This window comes from Chroicocephalus ridibundus, chromosome 1 (genome assembly GCF_963924245.1).
Source record: "Chroicocephalus ridibundus chromosome 1, bChrRid1.1, whole genome shotgun sequence".
NCBI classification, from domain to species: Eukaryota; Metazoa; Chordata; class Aves; order Charadriiformes; family Laridae; genus Chroicocephalus; species Chroicocephalus ridibundus.
Window position 1 is genome coordinate 149445515 of NC_086284.1, and position 17820 is coordinate 149463334.

The 17820-nt window shown below is 37.4% G+C and overlaps 1 protein-coding gene across 21 annotated transcripts in view; it reads right to left on the reverse strand.

Moving 5' to 3' along the window:
• The window catches only part of PLEKHA5 (pleckstrin homology domain containing A5), a 182775-nt gene that overhangs the window by 79481 nt on the left and 85474 nt on the right, over window positions 1-17820 (reverse strand). The window lies entirely within an intron of this gene.

The following is a 17820-nucleotide window of genomic DNA, read 5'->3' on the forward strand; positions in this document are numbered from 1 at the left end:
AAGAGGCAGAGGTGCCTTTACTGTCTACCAGATACGTCCGTCAGCTGACGGTTATATCTCGTCCCTGCACAAGACCAGGGCTTCTCTACCCCCAGCTTCCATGCAAGCAGCAGGGTCTCACACCCAAAAGCGTGGAGCTGGCACAGCAGCAAGACTGTGCAACCACGAGAGGCGAGGGTGGCTGAAGCGCAGTCATCCCCTCTGAACTCTCTGGCCCCGACACATAGGAAAGAGAGCAGGAAAGCTGCACTGACGAAATTTAAACCTGGTTCAGCAATTAAAAAACACACAAGCAGGAATAAGACTAAGAAAAGGCAATGAGTACATAATGGAGATGCTTTGTTTGGATATAAGACACGTGCTTCAAAACAAACTCACCTCTTGTTTTTAACGCTTTAATATTTATAACCAAAGAAGTATAGAATGCAAAAAACCCCAGTATCTGAAATCAGCACTGTAAATCATGAAGAAAATAATTCCATTTGATAGTGTTTACTTTTGCAAAGAATATGTGATGATAATCTTTTTCATGTAAGGTATCTTACATAATACTATGCCTTTCTTATCATAAGTTCAGCCCTGAAAAATACTCTTGGACAGAGAACAAACCTGGACACACACAAAAAACGCTCTTTAAGTTGCAAGAGGTGCAGAACAACAAAAGTTTTGAATGGCACTTTATACTGAACACCTACTTCTTTTATTGCCAATTTATTTAACCTTCTTAGCTTTCAAAACTGTGTAGCACAGTTCATCTTGCAAATGTTATACTCTCTACCCCTCCCGTTTCTTAAAACAAGAGTAACTTAACAAGACTCTCTTAATGTTCCCCAGGTTTCTTGAAAATTCCTTTGGATCATAACATTTTGCAATTATGATGCATTATTGATTAAAAGTTACCTCCAAACAAAAGCCTAATAAAATATTTACACTATTTTCATGGTCAATGGATAGCTCGATAAATCTGCATAAACCCAAAGCACGAGTTTAGAAAGACAGCACAATTCTTTGCATTTTCATTACTTGGTTTCTAAAAACCTACTAATACCTAAATGGGTAGGCATGTTATGGAGCTTAACTCATGAGCTAGCAAACGCTGGTACGTTATCTTCACACTAAATTCAGCAGAATTCTCAGTTTAGCTTCTGAAGAAGCTTCTGTTGCAGAAATGCATCCATTACAACGAGGGGATAGAAAAGAGACAACCCGAGTAGCCTGTGCCATTCCTAATTGCCACAATCCTACGATGCCTTTCAAGTGAAAATGGCCCAGATCGAAGAGACTTAAAGGTCGAAACACCCTGAGGGGTTTTTTGTGATTCCTCTTTTTCTTCGCTTCCAAAAACTTTCTTTTTGTTCCCACCAACATTTCAGAAACTCTCACGCCAAACTGAAAAAAAAAAAAAAAAAGATCACGGAGATGAGTTGGCACTCCGCAAGCTTTGCCAAAATGCTGCCATCTCGTTCATGTTAAACCTTGACAGCTGGCTACCAGCTCACATCCAGAATTGTCGAAATAAATGGATCAGGACTTCTTCTCAGAACCATCAACACTCAGGACCACTACAGAGGAGACGCATCCCATGTTTTTTGTGTGAGTGCACCCGGCTCACACTGACAGCGGAGGTGGCCACACTCAATCGTCAAGGGATGGTCACGCAAACCCAGGAGGGAAAGCAGGAACAGGGAAGAGAAGAGGAGAAAGAGAAGAGGAAGCACTGACACAAACCTGTTCAAGAACATTTTGTTTCAGGCTTGAGTCATGCATCAAGTCTGTATTCCAAAAATATCAAAAATGGTTTTGGACAGTTTTCCTTTCCACTCACACTGATGTTAAGATGTACAGAGGTGTAGCTGACGTTCCATAAAAAAGGCAAAAACATATTGTAGACATGAAACACTCTCCTGTGGGATACACAATACTTTCTTATTAACATTTGAGAGACCTTTATAGTCACTTCCTTCTAAAAAGGCGAGGCAAACGAAGAATGATCTTTTCTCTTTCTTCAGCTTAGTCACAAGTGAAATCTTATGAGCGAACACTGGAAATTCAGCTTCTACAACCAAGAAGTGTGACAACTGCAAATATGTCTAACTGGATGAATAGATTTTAAATACTTCCATCTGAAAACTTTTTCATTACTCATCTGAATTATTGCATTTTTGGCATTAACTTAGCTGATATTTTGACAAGACTCCTCAAAATACTTGCATAAGGTGTAGAGTAGCTTGCTAATTAATTATTGTCACAACCCTCCCACATAACACCAGGTTAAGGCATTTGTTTTAAACTCGATCTTGCACACTACAGACAGCTTCATTAAAACCAAGCTACCATTTGATATTCACAATCTTCAACATCTGATTTAGACAGTTGTTCAGTTATCCACGAATTTCCAGGTCCACACACACGCTTAGCATTTCAGTTATTACACTAGAATAATACATATCAATAAATCTCAGGGGAAATAAAGCAAAAAAAGGGTTTTTTTTACTGAGAACTCTAATTTCAATTTTATACAAACTCCAGTGTGTAACTCAGAGTTTCAACTCTGCATATTTATGTGTCTGTACTTTTATTATGTGGTAAAAAGTGATTCACTCTGACACAGGCAGCTAGAAGCCAGTGTGTTAACTTTTTGCTTATACAGAGATACAGCCTCCAAGAGGCATATGGAAACGACACTCTTCCTTCTCTCTCCAATCAATTTTTCATATCAACATGTTTTGAGAGCACAGGGTAACTGTGCACACACTGTTGCACTTACACTGAAGGATATAACTGACCCTTACTATTTTAGCATCCATAGTTAGGTTGTATTAAATGGCATCCTAAACACTAGAGCCAAAGAGCAAAAAAATACCTGTGTATTTTATTAGGATTCATGAGCATACTCTCCAAATTCGGTATGTGGTATGAACTATTCCTCATTAATATTTGCCACTGGGATGTGTTGAGCTCCAGAAACAGGCACAGCTGACTAAGATGACATGAGAGAGCAGCATTTCAATGCAAAATAAAACATAGTTCTTGCAAGTATCAAGATAATATTCTGTTCTTGATTCCAGTAGTGGCCTGGGACAATGTCCTGCTATAAAAGGATCAAAACCAAACCAAAACAAGCCAGCAGTAAATAAACAACAAAAAAACAACCCATAAAACAAAACCCTAACCACACCAAAACAGTTCACGCAGGGACAAGTTCCATTTTTAGCCACCTCAGTGCAAGACAACTGATACCAACTTAACAGCACCATATTCCTCCAGAATATTTAAACAACTTCCCAATCCTTTCCTCTGAACACTGCAAGCTTTGGCGTCATTTAGCATGGACAAGCCCTCCGAGCAAAAGGATTTATCCTGTTCAGGTTAGAAGTTGACAGCAACCTTGAATCTGACTCATGTTATTTGCCTTCTTATCCTCTCTCTTTCTCCTTTCCATTCCCGGAGACCCTTAATCTTTTTAGAAGACAGGATTATTTTACTTATTTTCACCAATGCTAGACACGTTCAAAAAGCCTTGTTGTGTAGTTTTAATCTACTCACTAAATGTACAGTCAACAGCAATCATTTTGATGGCCAAATATGATCCAAGGACTAGTAAAAAAAAGCCCTCAAATATGTCGTTCAAACATATTATTCTATTTGTAAATAGCAACAGAATGCATAATTCCAGGAGCAGCACTTGCCAACAGAAGTCCTGCACAAGCAGGATTGTTTGTTTATTTTAATTTTATCTTGTGTTTTACAGGACTGCTGACCCAAAAGTGCCATGTACCAGTATTTTGTTCTAACACACACCACTGCAAAATTAGCAAAATCAAAATTCCATCAAGTTTTGCCATTTTGAAATGGCTATAATCTTTAACAGTACCAGGATTTTTTTGTATAGGGAATAAATTCAGATAACACCAGTTGAAATGGAAACAAAGAGAGAAATGTAATCCAGTTGTACAGGAGGATGCACACAATTAAAAATTAAGGGTTTGACCATCTTTCCTCTGGAACAGAGCAGTTTACTCAGAAGCGGCACAGAAGATCAAAGTAGTAGGGTGGGGACAGTTGGTTTGGGGTCTCTCCATTGTATGATTTGGTTGAGTTCCCTTTCCTCCCAAAAAAAATGAGCCGGGCCAGAACTCCCAAAGGCACATCTGGTTTGCTCCCACTAAAATTAAAACTAGATGCCACTTCAAAGCTTCTCTCATGCCCTCTCTTTGTAGACTTTATTTATGTGTTCCCAAATGCTAAGGCCTCATTTGCTCATTCTCATCGTGACCATCAAAGCAAAGGCTGAGTTCTACTGCGCTGAAAGAATACAAACAAAATCATAAACCAGGACACAACTTTCAACACGCCTCTTTATCTTCAATTTAGAAAGACTGTTCCTTTTGACAAGTCAACACTGAAGAACACATTTCAGAAGAATGCTACACCAAGTATCTGCCTCCTAACATTTTTTCTACATCTTATCTAAGATTCACAGTCTGACAATCTAATTTCTACTCTGCAAACATGCAATCCCTATGTGTCACATGTTTACTCAGAGTACATAGGGATATTTCACATAAGAAACAGTTTTATACATTTTTCATACATGCTTCATGACAAAAATATTTTAAAAGATTACAGATAAGGTAAGAAGGCAAAAATTACCAGAGCAATAAAGTTTTATTCTCTACATTAATGTTAAATCTTTGCACTGACATTTATAGATAAGTTTCAACTAGAGACAAACATAAGGCAAGTCTAGGCCAGATTTACTCTGCTTCTGTGAAGCATTTCATTCCTGAACCAGGGGGAAAAAAAAATAAAACAAAAAAATCACATCAGCATTTTTTACCTTGTGTGCTTGTTTTCTAGCATAAGACTGTCTCATTTCTAATTGAAATAAATGCAGTAACTTACAGTTATCTAACAAGAAGTTGTCTGAATTTGGAAAAAATTTAAGTAAATGCAGTCCCTACACAACTGTTAGCAAGGATGTGGTCTGTGGCTATACCAACTCTTCTATTTTACTAAATCTGCAATGCCACACTGTACGGAAAATAGCACATGCAAGCACTTTTTTGTCAGCCCTATCATACCCTACAATTACAAGCCTTTTTTCAATTAAGCTTTTTAAACAACAACTTTGGAAACCAGGCTGCACGGCTCCACTGGAAAACATATGAGTATGGCAACTTAACATCAGGGAGTCTGAACAAAAGAGGGTGTAAAGAGACAGCAAGTTTCAAAGCAAAGCTCTGACAGACCTGTATAACATCACACATGCTGCTAAGAGCGAAGTGTTTATAATCCTTTGTGTGTGCACACGCTTGGAAGGTGCGTAACAAAATTCTACTGGTTTTCTTGGCAGACAATGCAACACCTAAACTATAGTTGCTGCAGACATCATTTTTTGGGTCTACTATGAGTCTATTTTTTCAGGCAACATGTCAATTCTGTAGACTTCCCTTTTAAGCCCTCTTTAGTTAGTTATGCGAGTTTTGGTATCCTTGCTGCTGCTGTAATGGAAAAACACCTGGAAATTTCTATACAACTGACTGTACTCCAGCTTTTCATTTATTATTGATAATACATACTCTCCTGAAACTGTAAACCTTTCTTTCAATGGGACCATTCTAAAACCAGATTTATATTCCAACGAAAACATTTATGTAAAAACAAAGCATTTTCTCGCTTGAACAGATATGATTAACATGTTCTCATGACATACTTGCAATGTAAAACTGCAAGTTTATGTAATTAGGTGCAAATATTAAAAACTCTTTCAAAATGCTAGGATTAAATACTTCATAAAATAGCATATACTGTATTGCAGATTGAGAAGCTTTTAATAAGTAACTGTTCTTTCCAATCAAGCACTGCATTTTTCAGAAAAATAAAGTGTATTCATTTTTCCCAAAACTTTGTGGGAGGGTGTCTTTTACTCTGTAGATAAAATATTTGGGAATTTATAAGACACTGAGGCTTGGTAAAGGCCACAAAAGCCACACGCCTTTGAACAGAAGTGCAGCAATTTGTGAGATGTACTTGCCATGCGTCATCAATTTATATAACATTTCACTACATACATTTTAATCCCTGGGCATAGTTTCTAATATAGACCCTTGATAGTCCCTTGATAATAGCACGGCAGATGAAGAAATTTTTCAATTCTGTAAGTATTAGTCTGTAGTAGAAATGACTAATACACTGTTTGCTGTTTGAGATAAGCTTGAGAAAATAGTTAGGTGGGTGTTTGAATCTGTAAGCCTCGTATTTCACAGCTGAAATCCAAGCCTCATCCCTTAATGGTTAACTACGTGGAAAGCTTCCAAGAACTAGAGTAATGTAACAATTCTGAAGTGAAAACCCACAATCTGTTTCCTAAAGAAAAATGGGATTTGGAGTAGCATGGTTCAGCCAGGTGGCTGTGGAACAGAAGCAGCACTGGATGCTCCAATCTGGCCGCTACTGCCTCTTCCTATTGAAGAGTGACATCAGATGCCTGATCAGCGATTGCTGCCCAAAAGCTCGCTTCCCTGACGCTGGAGGGATGCTGCAGCCTCTCCTAGAGAGGATGGAAAAAGTAAAAACTAACTTGTGGAGTGGGCATCAAAAAGCCACAGTCAGCAGCTGTTCTGATAAGAACAAGCTCTCTGCTGCTGAAGCTAGACCACTCAGATTATCAGACTAATAAACTTGCTGCGTTTCACTAAAATGAGTTAACTAGGACCAATTAATTGATATTTTCTTACACATATGATGTTAAAAGGTTTTCAGAACCGGAAACAAACCTGACTTGAACTTAGAAGGAACAAATGCACTTAAGGCTGCGTAACAGCACAATCACAGTTGCACCAAACTGCCTGGAGCAATTCATCACACCAAGTAAATTAGAGAGAATTCAGTTGTCTTAGTCACCCTCCGCAACGCTAAGCACCAATTTCAGTAAAAACTTTTAGCAAATGCTTTGACAGCTGCATAACAACTTTAAATGTTTTTAAAGCTCACTAGACAGAAAATTATCTCCAACATGTATCGCTAAGCTCACTTCTGCAAGCCTTGGCCTTCGTAAATTTATTACAGTGTCAGAAGCGTAAGTGAAATGTGCTCTTGAGCAAGTGTTAGAAGTATGAACTCAAAAGGCAATTTTGACTTGTGCTTCCATTTCATTGTATGAAATCTAGAGACATACTCTAGTAACAGTTCCTTTTACCAACTTTTACATGGTTTTGAATAATTATGTTTTGAAAAAGAATTGCTAAAGGTAACTAAAAGAAAAGAGAATGCAGACAAATTAAGCAGCTAAATACCTACATATGTATATATATATTTAAATATGTTAATATATGGCCTATGCAAAAAAATAATCTTGCTGTTAAAAGCATCTCCAACTGAAGTCTGACTTGGGTCAGACTTCTCTGCAAGCTCACTTGGTTTCAAGACGACAAGACGTCTTCAATTAGCATACTCTGAAAAAAGTGAAAGCCATGCTGCAAAATTTTCATTCGGCTTGAAGAGCCTGCATTACTGTCACCTCTCAAGCAACGAAAACCTTGACTGTCCTGTCACTCAATCCAGCCCCCTCTCCACTTCAAGTTCAAAAGGGAGCTCAAAGGATTCTGTCATCAGAGGACATTGAAAAAAATAGAAAACTTTGTGTTTCGTTCGGAAGCAACTGTGCATTTGCTAACAAGAACAATAAATCCTACAAGCACTTACTCACCTCAGTTTTTTCAACCAGTTTGGATCACTCTCAAATACAGAACAAGTGCTTGAGAACAGCCAGCCAATTCCCCTTCACAAAATCTAGGTATTTAGTAAATTGCTATAGTTACCCCCTATTTATAGTTCTCTTACTAATAATCTGTTTTGCCCCAGATTTTCACCATATTGTGTGGGGTTTGGGTGTTGCAGGGTTTTTTTTGCTTAAGGTGTAGACAAAAGAGCACACTTATGAATATACATTCATTATCTGTTGCATGACTCTTCCATTTTCAATATTTAGTTCTCAAAAGCCTTGTCTCTGCCTCTCCTTCTCTCCCAGTTAACAAACCAGAGGGCCACAAAATGATTGACTGTGCACGTAACTCCCAACTTTCCACTCTTTTTGTGCAATGATTCCAATGCTTTCACTGTCATGCTTTTTTCCTCTCCCTACTTTCCACTCCTGAATAACGGCACACAATTACCTATTACTGAAATAACCCCAATTTTGTGGATTCTCATTCTCTCAAAACTCACATTTCACTTTGCTTCGATTGTTGGTCTCCTTAGATCTCACCTGTCAATTATCTTCACTCAAGACTACTTGCTGGTTTGTTAAAAGATATGACTTGCTTAGTTTTTGTTTTTGGTTTTTGTGGTTTTTTTTTTTTACTCCTGTATCATATAACTCAGAATCTTGTTTAGTTTAGTCTCAAGGTACTTATAGCAGCGACATCCTTTAAAGAATAATTGAAGGGGTTATAGCAAAATTCAATTGTTCAATTAAACTCCTGCTGTAGAACTGCACAGAAGTAAGGCTGCTTAATTTATTGAGTTACAAATGCAATAATATATAAAAATATATATGTTAAAAATATAATTTCAGTAAATTATTACCTCAAATTCAACAGCGGACTTTCAAGAGGCGTTTGGTGAAACCACACTGTATTGCTTCAAAAATCCAGCTAAGCACATCAGGATCAAAATCTGATATGCTTTAACAGTAGTAGTTAAACACCTTATTTCTCTTAAGAATTTTCTACCTTTGTCAGATTTCTGGGGATATCTTCCCCTTATCCCATCTGCTAGCATTTATGATTGGTCTGTTTTGGATTTAGTTTTGTTTGTTTGGGTTTTTTTAAAGATTATATGAATCACAGCATTAGCTGCCTATGAAGCAAATCTCTCTTTTTTCATATTAGCCAAGGTTACATTGAAGTGTAACAACATAACACTGACTTCAGATACCTAAATGACTTCAGTGATTTCTTTATCCCTTTCCCAATGCCTTAGGAATTGGCATACTTCCACAATCACACCTCTAGTAAACAGCCATTTTTATTAAATAACAATCTATTAATAACTCAGTAGAACTTTTAAAAGAAAGCCATGCTTATCAAGCTCTTGTATTAGAATATACTAGGTCGTAACTAGACATTTCCTCAGTCTGCTGAGAGAGGAAGATGGTCTGGCAAGCTTCTGCAGAGTAAATGCTTTATCATCTGGGAAATGCTTAGAAGTATTTCTTTAAACAATTTGACAGAAAAAAGCAGCCAAAATGCTGGTGCATCCACTTGTGCATCAGTTTTAATTATGGTACCAATTCAGACACATCCTGTATTTCAGGCTTTTCTCACAATAGATCCTATTTTGCAGGAAAATAAGGGTAGACACTGAAATTTATAAAAACAATTATTTTATAAATGAACAGTCACCACTAACACTTTAATCGCTGGCCTTCTTAAAGCCATTGTAAGGATTTAATTGAATAATCTTGGTGGTCCACTGATAGAGCATATGCAAATATGTGCACCAGACCCCAGAGGATAATTAATTGAAGCTTACACTGTGTGTGGGCCTGCATTCATCTCAGACAAAAGAGTACAAACTCTATGAAACATATTCATTGCTTATGACGTAAAGTTCAAGTACAGAGACACACGGGGCATAAAGCATGGCACTGAACTGGAACGCTGAACGTCTCAGCTGTCACCTCCGAGGTCCGAGGGCACAGCTCAGCCCTGCGCAGCTCTCTTGTTTCTTTGAGTCCATTCGGGTTCAGCTTCAGGAGCTGATCATTTCAGAAAAATAACAATATTTTTGCCTTAGAAGAACGGCAGCAAGTTGTTTTAGAAGGCTCTAAAATACTGAAACATTAGCAACAAATAAAACTGGTTTGGGATTTGTCTGAAATCACAAATGGATCAGAAATTATCTCAGGATTTTCTCTGCACCCATCCTTTAAAAATCTATATTGTTTTCTTCTAACATCCATACTTTATGTTCATGTTTGAACTTAATGTTCGTTTCCTCATATTTCACATTAGAGATCCTGAAGAAGATACAACACATTTTAATCTAGAGGTGTGAATGCCAGTCAGGCTTGTGGGAACCCTGGAGAACTGACGTAACTGCAAAGAAGCCACATTTCCTCTCTTTTCTCTGGTTTTAAATTCATCATTCCCTACTATTCTTTGTCTTGTTAGCTTCAAGTATTTCTAAAACTTAGGCAGGCCTCAGCACTTCAGCAAATACCGCTTTTCAGAAAAAACGCCGTAATAATATTAACCACAAAAAAATACCGAAGGGTTTAAGTATCACATTTCGATATGTTAATTCCTCTCACACCTTCCTCTTAAACATCGGCACAAGTCATTACCAGGGAGAGAAAGCCAGGCCAGATGGACCCACCGTCTGATCTGCCGCGCCATGGCTCTTATGCTCCTATGGCGAGGTTAACTCGATTGTCAGAGTTAAGTGACGGTCTACGCCTAATTGTTGGTGCTAAGAATACCTGTCAGCAATTCGCAAAAACAGCCCTGTGAAGCATTGAATCTATCTTCCATGCTGTTTAATGCTATTAGTCTACAGTCTTAATTCCTTGCTTTGATTCATACGATCAAAAAAAAAAAAAAAAAATCATCAATGGAAGCCCACAGTTTTATGCAACAAGGGCTGAGAAATGTGTCGTGGAAACAGGCAGAGACAAATTATGGCTACGAACTGGAGACTGGCGCCCTCCCTCTGTTACCAGGCACAGACTGGAATGGGGGGAGCATTTAGAGGCAGTGGTCTAAAGGAAAACGTCCAAGGTCAGACAGCAGGTGATTAGTCAGGTTCATACCAAAAAATGCAGGAAAAAAAATAAATGAACTCTCTTTCATCTACAGTTTTGGTTTGCTTTATCTTGATCTGTTATTACAGGCATCATCACAACTGGCAGGAGCCCCAGATACTGGAATATCTTTCTGTTAGTTCAGAATGCACACAGAAAAAGTTAGTAACATTATGATAGTGCTATCAAATGTCATCATCTAATACTCAAGATTCCTAGCCGTGTAGAATCTTTTATATCATTCCAACACCTTCCCCCAAATGATCTCAAAACCGCCAACTTAGTTAAAAAAAGAATACAAAAAAGAAAAAGCAGTTAAAAGGATAATTCCACATAAAGATTATTCACGCTAAAAATCATAATGATAAAATCCATACATACAAATAGCAAAAAAAAGCAAGTTAACCCGAACACAACATTAAGTACTATTTCCTTTATGTAGCGTTTTAGCTACTTTTTCCCATCTCAATGCTAAGTTTTGCATATAAAATAAGTGAACACTACAATTCAGACAGACTGCAGAAGTACTAGCAACAATTTATGACAACTTCAGCAACACTTACTCATTATTAGGTAAGGAAGTGGAATACATTAAGAGTAACTACAATATTCTTTCTCTATAGATTAAAGCAATTTAGCCCTTTTAAATAAAAAAAAAATAATAATTCTGATGGATAAATACAAATGAACTCTTTTAGGTATTTTCTTTTAGGAAATGGTTGCCCTATATTGAAAAAAAGAGTACTTTTTAGAATGTGTTTAAATGCATACAGTCAGGTATTTTAAAAGATGAATTGGCCAAAATAAGTACCATAAGAACAAGGTCATTTAGACAGGCTATATCATTATTCAACTTGCCAGATGAAATTTTAGCACCCCATCTGATCAAGAGTTTACATCCACCACCCAGTGCTTATCTGCAGACTGTCAATCACTTTGATGCCTGTTGGTCTCGTATAATCAAACCATTGGCTCTAGATGTTTGGAAATATCCATTTGACAAAAGTATTTCTTGGCTGCTTCCCCTTGTATTTTCACATCTTCAGCTTCAACACCTACACAGATTGTTCTGCATTACCCATTTCTTTCATAAATGCAAAGAACAACTACAGTTTATTTACAAAATGAACTGTCAGCAGATTTGATGGCTACGCAGGAAACATACACGGCAAAAAATATTATAATTTATCTTCTTAGTCTTACATCCTGACCCTCACAACTATATCCTTATCCCACCATACAACTGAAATAACACTTAATTTTTATTTAAAATTATTGCTGACCCAGCAACATGTACCCCTTCAGAAAAAACACACACCAGGTTGTCTCTTCCAATTACAACCATAGGTTAACCGCAGCAGCAGAAAAAACTGCAGGATGATACCTCCTCTTGAACAAACGTGATGCTTCCGATGACCTTGCCAGCATTTTCTGACATTAAATTCATACCTCCGTGAGAGCCAGAAGCTGGGAGCTGTTTTCTTTCACAGGTGTTTTTTTCAAGCTGTTGTGAGACTCCAAGCTGCTGGAGCCGTGACATGCCATTCAAAGCCTACACGCAAGCCATCTTTGGCCAACTCTGGTAGGCTGCTCTCTCACATATTGAGTAACAAAATGCTAGGAGCATTGGTGACAACTTCTTGAGTTTTAATCCCAACAGCTAGAATTTTCTGATGTGAAGCGTGCAGACTCACACCCGCCAGAGACCACTGAAATTAATGTAAGGCAGGGGCAGCTGTAACATTGAAGTATTTTGATGTTGCATACAAAATACAGCACACAACCTGCAACTGGGATAGAAGCAGCACGGCTTCGGCCTTCAGTGCCACAGTAAGGCAGGTACATACGTGGCTGCTGCATTGGAACTGCATGTGCCTGGCCCACCCGAAAGACTGAGAGACAGCTGTCGTCTGCGGGGGCATGCTCTGTGCACAGGTCCACCTCTTCTGCTTGAAGCCAGGACTTGGGGCTACACTCTTACAGCTGGCTTTGAGAAAAAGGCTAGCTGCTCTAAAATGACAAGTCCGCTCCACCCTTTGCTCCTGCACACCAGTGCTCAAGCAGTCACCTAGTGATCCAGTTCACCCAACTGAAAATTAATCATTTGTCATGGCAAGAACCTTCCTGCAGGCTCACAGCACAGCGAGGGGAGATGGAACTGGCCTTTTTGACAACAGCTGACCTTTGCATTGGTGTAACTACCTCCTCAAGCTGGAAAAAGTGATGCTTTTAATATTGGAGCAGTTCATCTGCACTAGATATTTCTAAGACTGTAACTATATGGTAATGAAAAAAATCCTTCATTTCATAAAGAAACACTTTATGTAAAAACGACAAATCAGTTTCTTTCATTTGTGTCAGAGCAAGAGGTCAGGGACAAACACACACCTGGATGGCAGACATCACACTCAGTGTCAAAGTCATTTCAGTGGAATTTTTAAATGACAAAGAAAATCCAGTACCACCCTCTGTATTGGGTAGGAACACTATCTTCTATCAGCTTCTTTAGGAACTTGTTTAATTTTTTCTTATGTTGAATCTAGCTTTAGAAAGAATTTTAAAGGACTAGTAAAATCCAATCCTACCCAAGAAGATAAATTATCTGCAGTTTACCATATGGAGTATTACTCATTTCTCCTTTTACCACTAGAAAACACGAACATAAGGAAGAGATTTGTGAGGCAATGAACTGTCATACGAAACCCAGAAGTGAAAACTCCTTCCCTCTTTTTTTTTTTTTTTTCTTTCTGGATTACACATTCTATCAGAATAGCAGATTTTAGGCTACATTTCAAGACTATAAAACATAGTATTTGTAAAAAAAGATATTTTTACAGTATCTCTCACCTTATGCAACATTTCCAGAATCAGAAATTTTAGAGATATTCCAGACCTATAAAGTAACTATGCTATGCAGAATTTTTATAGATCGCCAGCTACTCAATACAGTTCTACATATAACGTACCTTCTGACATTAAATTGCTTCAGAATGATTTTCTTCCTGTATCCACAATTTCCTAGCACTCTTTATGGGTATCCAGCATCTACATGGGTGTACCCCCTCTCTTAGCTATGAAGTGTGAGAGTTTTGAAATATATTTAGGGCCATCAAGGTCTATAGTAGCAGAACACTTTACCATTGTTACAAAAAAAAAAACAACCCTAGATGTTACACTAAAATGACCCCTGTTCCTCCTGGCAGAAGAGAGCATTGTTCACTTGTTTGTTTGCTTTAAACCCAGATTCATGGTATACACTAAAGATTCAGGCACAGCGTAGATCACAGAACAGGCATCACAGACCAGCTCTAACTCCTTTTATTGTGTAAGTCTGCTCTGACCAACACGGCAATGAAACCTCTCAAACAGGCTACTGTCTAGAGCTGTATGTACACTAATGTTACTCATTAATGGTGGACATCGCAATAAAAATGTCACTTAAAGACACAACTTTTGAAAACCTTTCTGCATCATGTTTAAGACTGACCATTCAATAAGAATTGAGAGATCACAAAGCAACACCAACTTTAAAGACAGCAACTCCACAACCCAGGTCTTCACTGAGTAGAATCAACTACTATTTGTGAATATTAATTCTCCTTCCATCCCATCTGAGTCTCATAAAGCAAAGGTCAGGAATTTTAACAGTGTAAGGTTGGGGGGGGGGGGAAGTTGGGGGAAGGACAATTCACCAACAATTGCTCATTCCACATGAAAAATGGGCACAAAATTAACTCTTGCATGTTGAAAACTAAATGCCACTTGAATAACTCTTCTGCGGTGCATGAGTGTAGGGAGCTGGGCCGTGTTATTGCCTTAGGCTGGGAAGTTTCCAGATGTTCGCCGACTACAGGCTATGCTAACACTCAATTTGCTCCTGTTCCCTGGCTGCCTCAGGCAGGGAGTCTGAAAATGCTCTGCCAACTACAAGTCAGCAAAAAAGCTTGCCATGGTCTCCTCCCTCTTCATGCTCTTTGCCTGGTGCATAACTGAGGCAAAAACATCCAGACCAAACAATTCAACCTACTTAATGCGTTTTAAAGGAGCAGAAAATGTACAAGCCAAATTAAATATTGGTAGATCAGCTTCAGATAAAATTTATTTTCTCTTTTTCTTGGATAGTTCCAACCCTGAAAATGATTGGCATTGCTACATAGCTAAGTTTTTAATGATTTAATGCTAAGTTAGAAGTTTGATCCCATAGTACATGTTTTATAGAAGCAAACACGGTCTTCACAAAATAAGCATTTTCAGTATTTTGCAAAAAAGGAACATTCAAGAAGATGAAAACAGACCAATGCAAATCAAATAAAATGTTAGGCCAAGCAATAAATTCATTAGCTTCACCAAAAGCAAGTGTGAACAAGTGGTAATACCTCGCGATGAATGTTGTTCATACTTTTCCTCATTAGGCAGAAGATATTTGAGGTAAAGAATTTGTCCAATGATCATTGCTCTAAACTATTTCACTCCTCAGGTAAAATCAGAAATTCACCCCTTCCTCTCTCCACCCCCCAAAATAAACACCACACCTCAAGCTTTTGAAAAATTCTGGCAGAAATGACAGCTTTCACTCTTTTCACGAAGGAAATCTTTTTCTAATGCCAGATAAGGGAAAATACAGATCACACTGAATGTTCACGGTTTGTGTTCCTTTAGGGATCATATTATTTAGATTAAATAGGAGTTTCAATACTAGAAGAAACATATTTAACCCCCCTTCCTGCCCCCCTCTCTCCCAATAAAGTAAGCAGACTGATACAACTAGCTCAATTTAGAAGCAAAGCCAGAATTTTCTTTCAGTCACTTGGCTTGGTGACATATACCTTTAAATACATCAATATATTCCTCTTTTAGTTTATATTAGGTAGCCACATTTCAATCAAGATATACTTTAAGGTTTAAAAACACTTGCTTATATTTAAACTGTACCCTTTTCTCCTTTAAAAAAACCTAATCCTTCAAGAGAATGGGAAACTTAAGAGCAAGACCGTTCCTCCTATAGGTAGGAAAAATTAACTGGAAAATTCCAGCCAACACCACACAAACTCACACTAATTCTGGCTCTATTCAGTTAACCAACAAACCCAGAAAGTTTCATATTAACAATTATGTGATAAAGCTAACTGATGTAATAAGTATTTTTAGACCTACACTTCAGAAAGGCCTCTCTCATTCCACTTCCCCCCCCCCTTTTTTTTTTGCCTGGCAAGGATTTAAGCAACTTATCCTGATTAATTTAAAAGTATAGTTACATGGGGTTTGTTTGGTAAAGAAAAGCAGCGAATTAGAAGTTTATGCACAATCCTAAATTCCAGTCAACAGAACAGGAAAATAGCCATTTGTGTCATTCAACTAACATAACTCCTAACCTAAAATGCCACCAGCATCACATTTTTGTGTATAACTTCTCTATTCTTTTCCATTTAATAGTACATTCAATAGGGTTTACATATATCAAAAAGCACAATACACTTCAAACATCTTTGAAGACAGTCTGATATAATTGACTATAAAACCCTATTTTGGCTAAGCCCAATTTACACTAAAAAAACAGTGATAAAACTGGTAATAAAATTTAACTTAACAAGCTTTAAAAAAAATAATCCAAGTAGGTATTATAAACATCTCACTAAAACGAAACATTAAAATTTATCTAAATTCAACATTAAAATTTCTTTGGAAACTATAATGACATAGAAAATAGTTCTATTCGTGACAAAAGAATTTAAAAAGCATTTCCCACAGCTCATTGCTTTTAGTTCTGGGTTGGAAGCCAGCCACCTACATGAAGAGTCAGAGATATAAAGGAACTTTTATGCTAATAGTAATCTGCCAAATGACATAAATCATAAATATGATATCAATTCTGTATCTGCAATATATCATCACCACACTACTGTATCATAAAAATTGTCAGTCGATGCATTAATGAAATTATCTTAAGCACAGGCTTCTGAAAGCTAACGTATTACATCCATGTAGCTACCTACAGCTCTGACTCAGACCATCTAAATTCAGTCTGGAAATGATTTCCTGATGGAAATCAATATCTAACTTTTACTAAGATGAGTTTCACTACTCCCCAGAATCTTCAAACAGATGAATAAGATATTTTTGCATGTATTCATCCATCAAGACTTGTAATCCTTAAAGAAAACACCAAAAGAAACCAGAACCAAAGTGACACAGCAAAACCCTGGGCTTCTCTTGCAAATTATCTCTGTGTAGACAGGTGTGCTGTAATTTTCTAGCTTTAATATGGAAGATTATCAGCATATTAAAATAAAAACCCTTTCAAAATTGGAATCTGCCAAGATTTCCGAATGTCATAGTATTGCAGCACTTTTACAATTAGACCTTTACGTGCTACGGGGGAGAAAAGGAGGCGTGTATTTTATAATTTTTTCTGCAATGAGAAAACAGATACCATGAAGTGGAAACTAAAGTGTATTTCAGTTATTTTACTGAACTTAAGTTACAACCAGACACAGTTTTGTGGGTTGTGGTGTTTTGTTATTTTTTTTTCTAAATAATTTTTATGCAGCTCAATATATGACATTCATATAGAAATAAATATACAGCTTGGCAGATGACACGCATACAGATACACTGACTAGAAATGCATCTGGTTTTCCATTTGGTCCCCCCCTACACACATATACAACCCCCAAAATAACATCTGAAAGATGGTCATCTATTAACATTGCCATATGAGCTGTATCTTATAATAACATAACTTGCAAGTGTCTATTTGGAGAGTACTTCCCATCCAGTGTTGCAAGCTAATTAAAAAAGCTCAAATTCCTGCTACATTCAATCTCTTAGACATGTGATCTAGTAGACAAGCATGTCTGAATAAAAATCTTGGAAGTTATACACAGTTACAGTAAGTACTAAATCAGTAAACACTTAATTTCTACCTAAAATTAGGTTTCTATTTAAAATCTTAACTTGAATGCTGTAACTGTTGTGTGTTACTTTGCATATATTGTGAATTATTGAATGCTGAA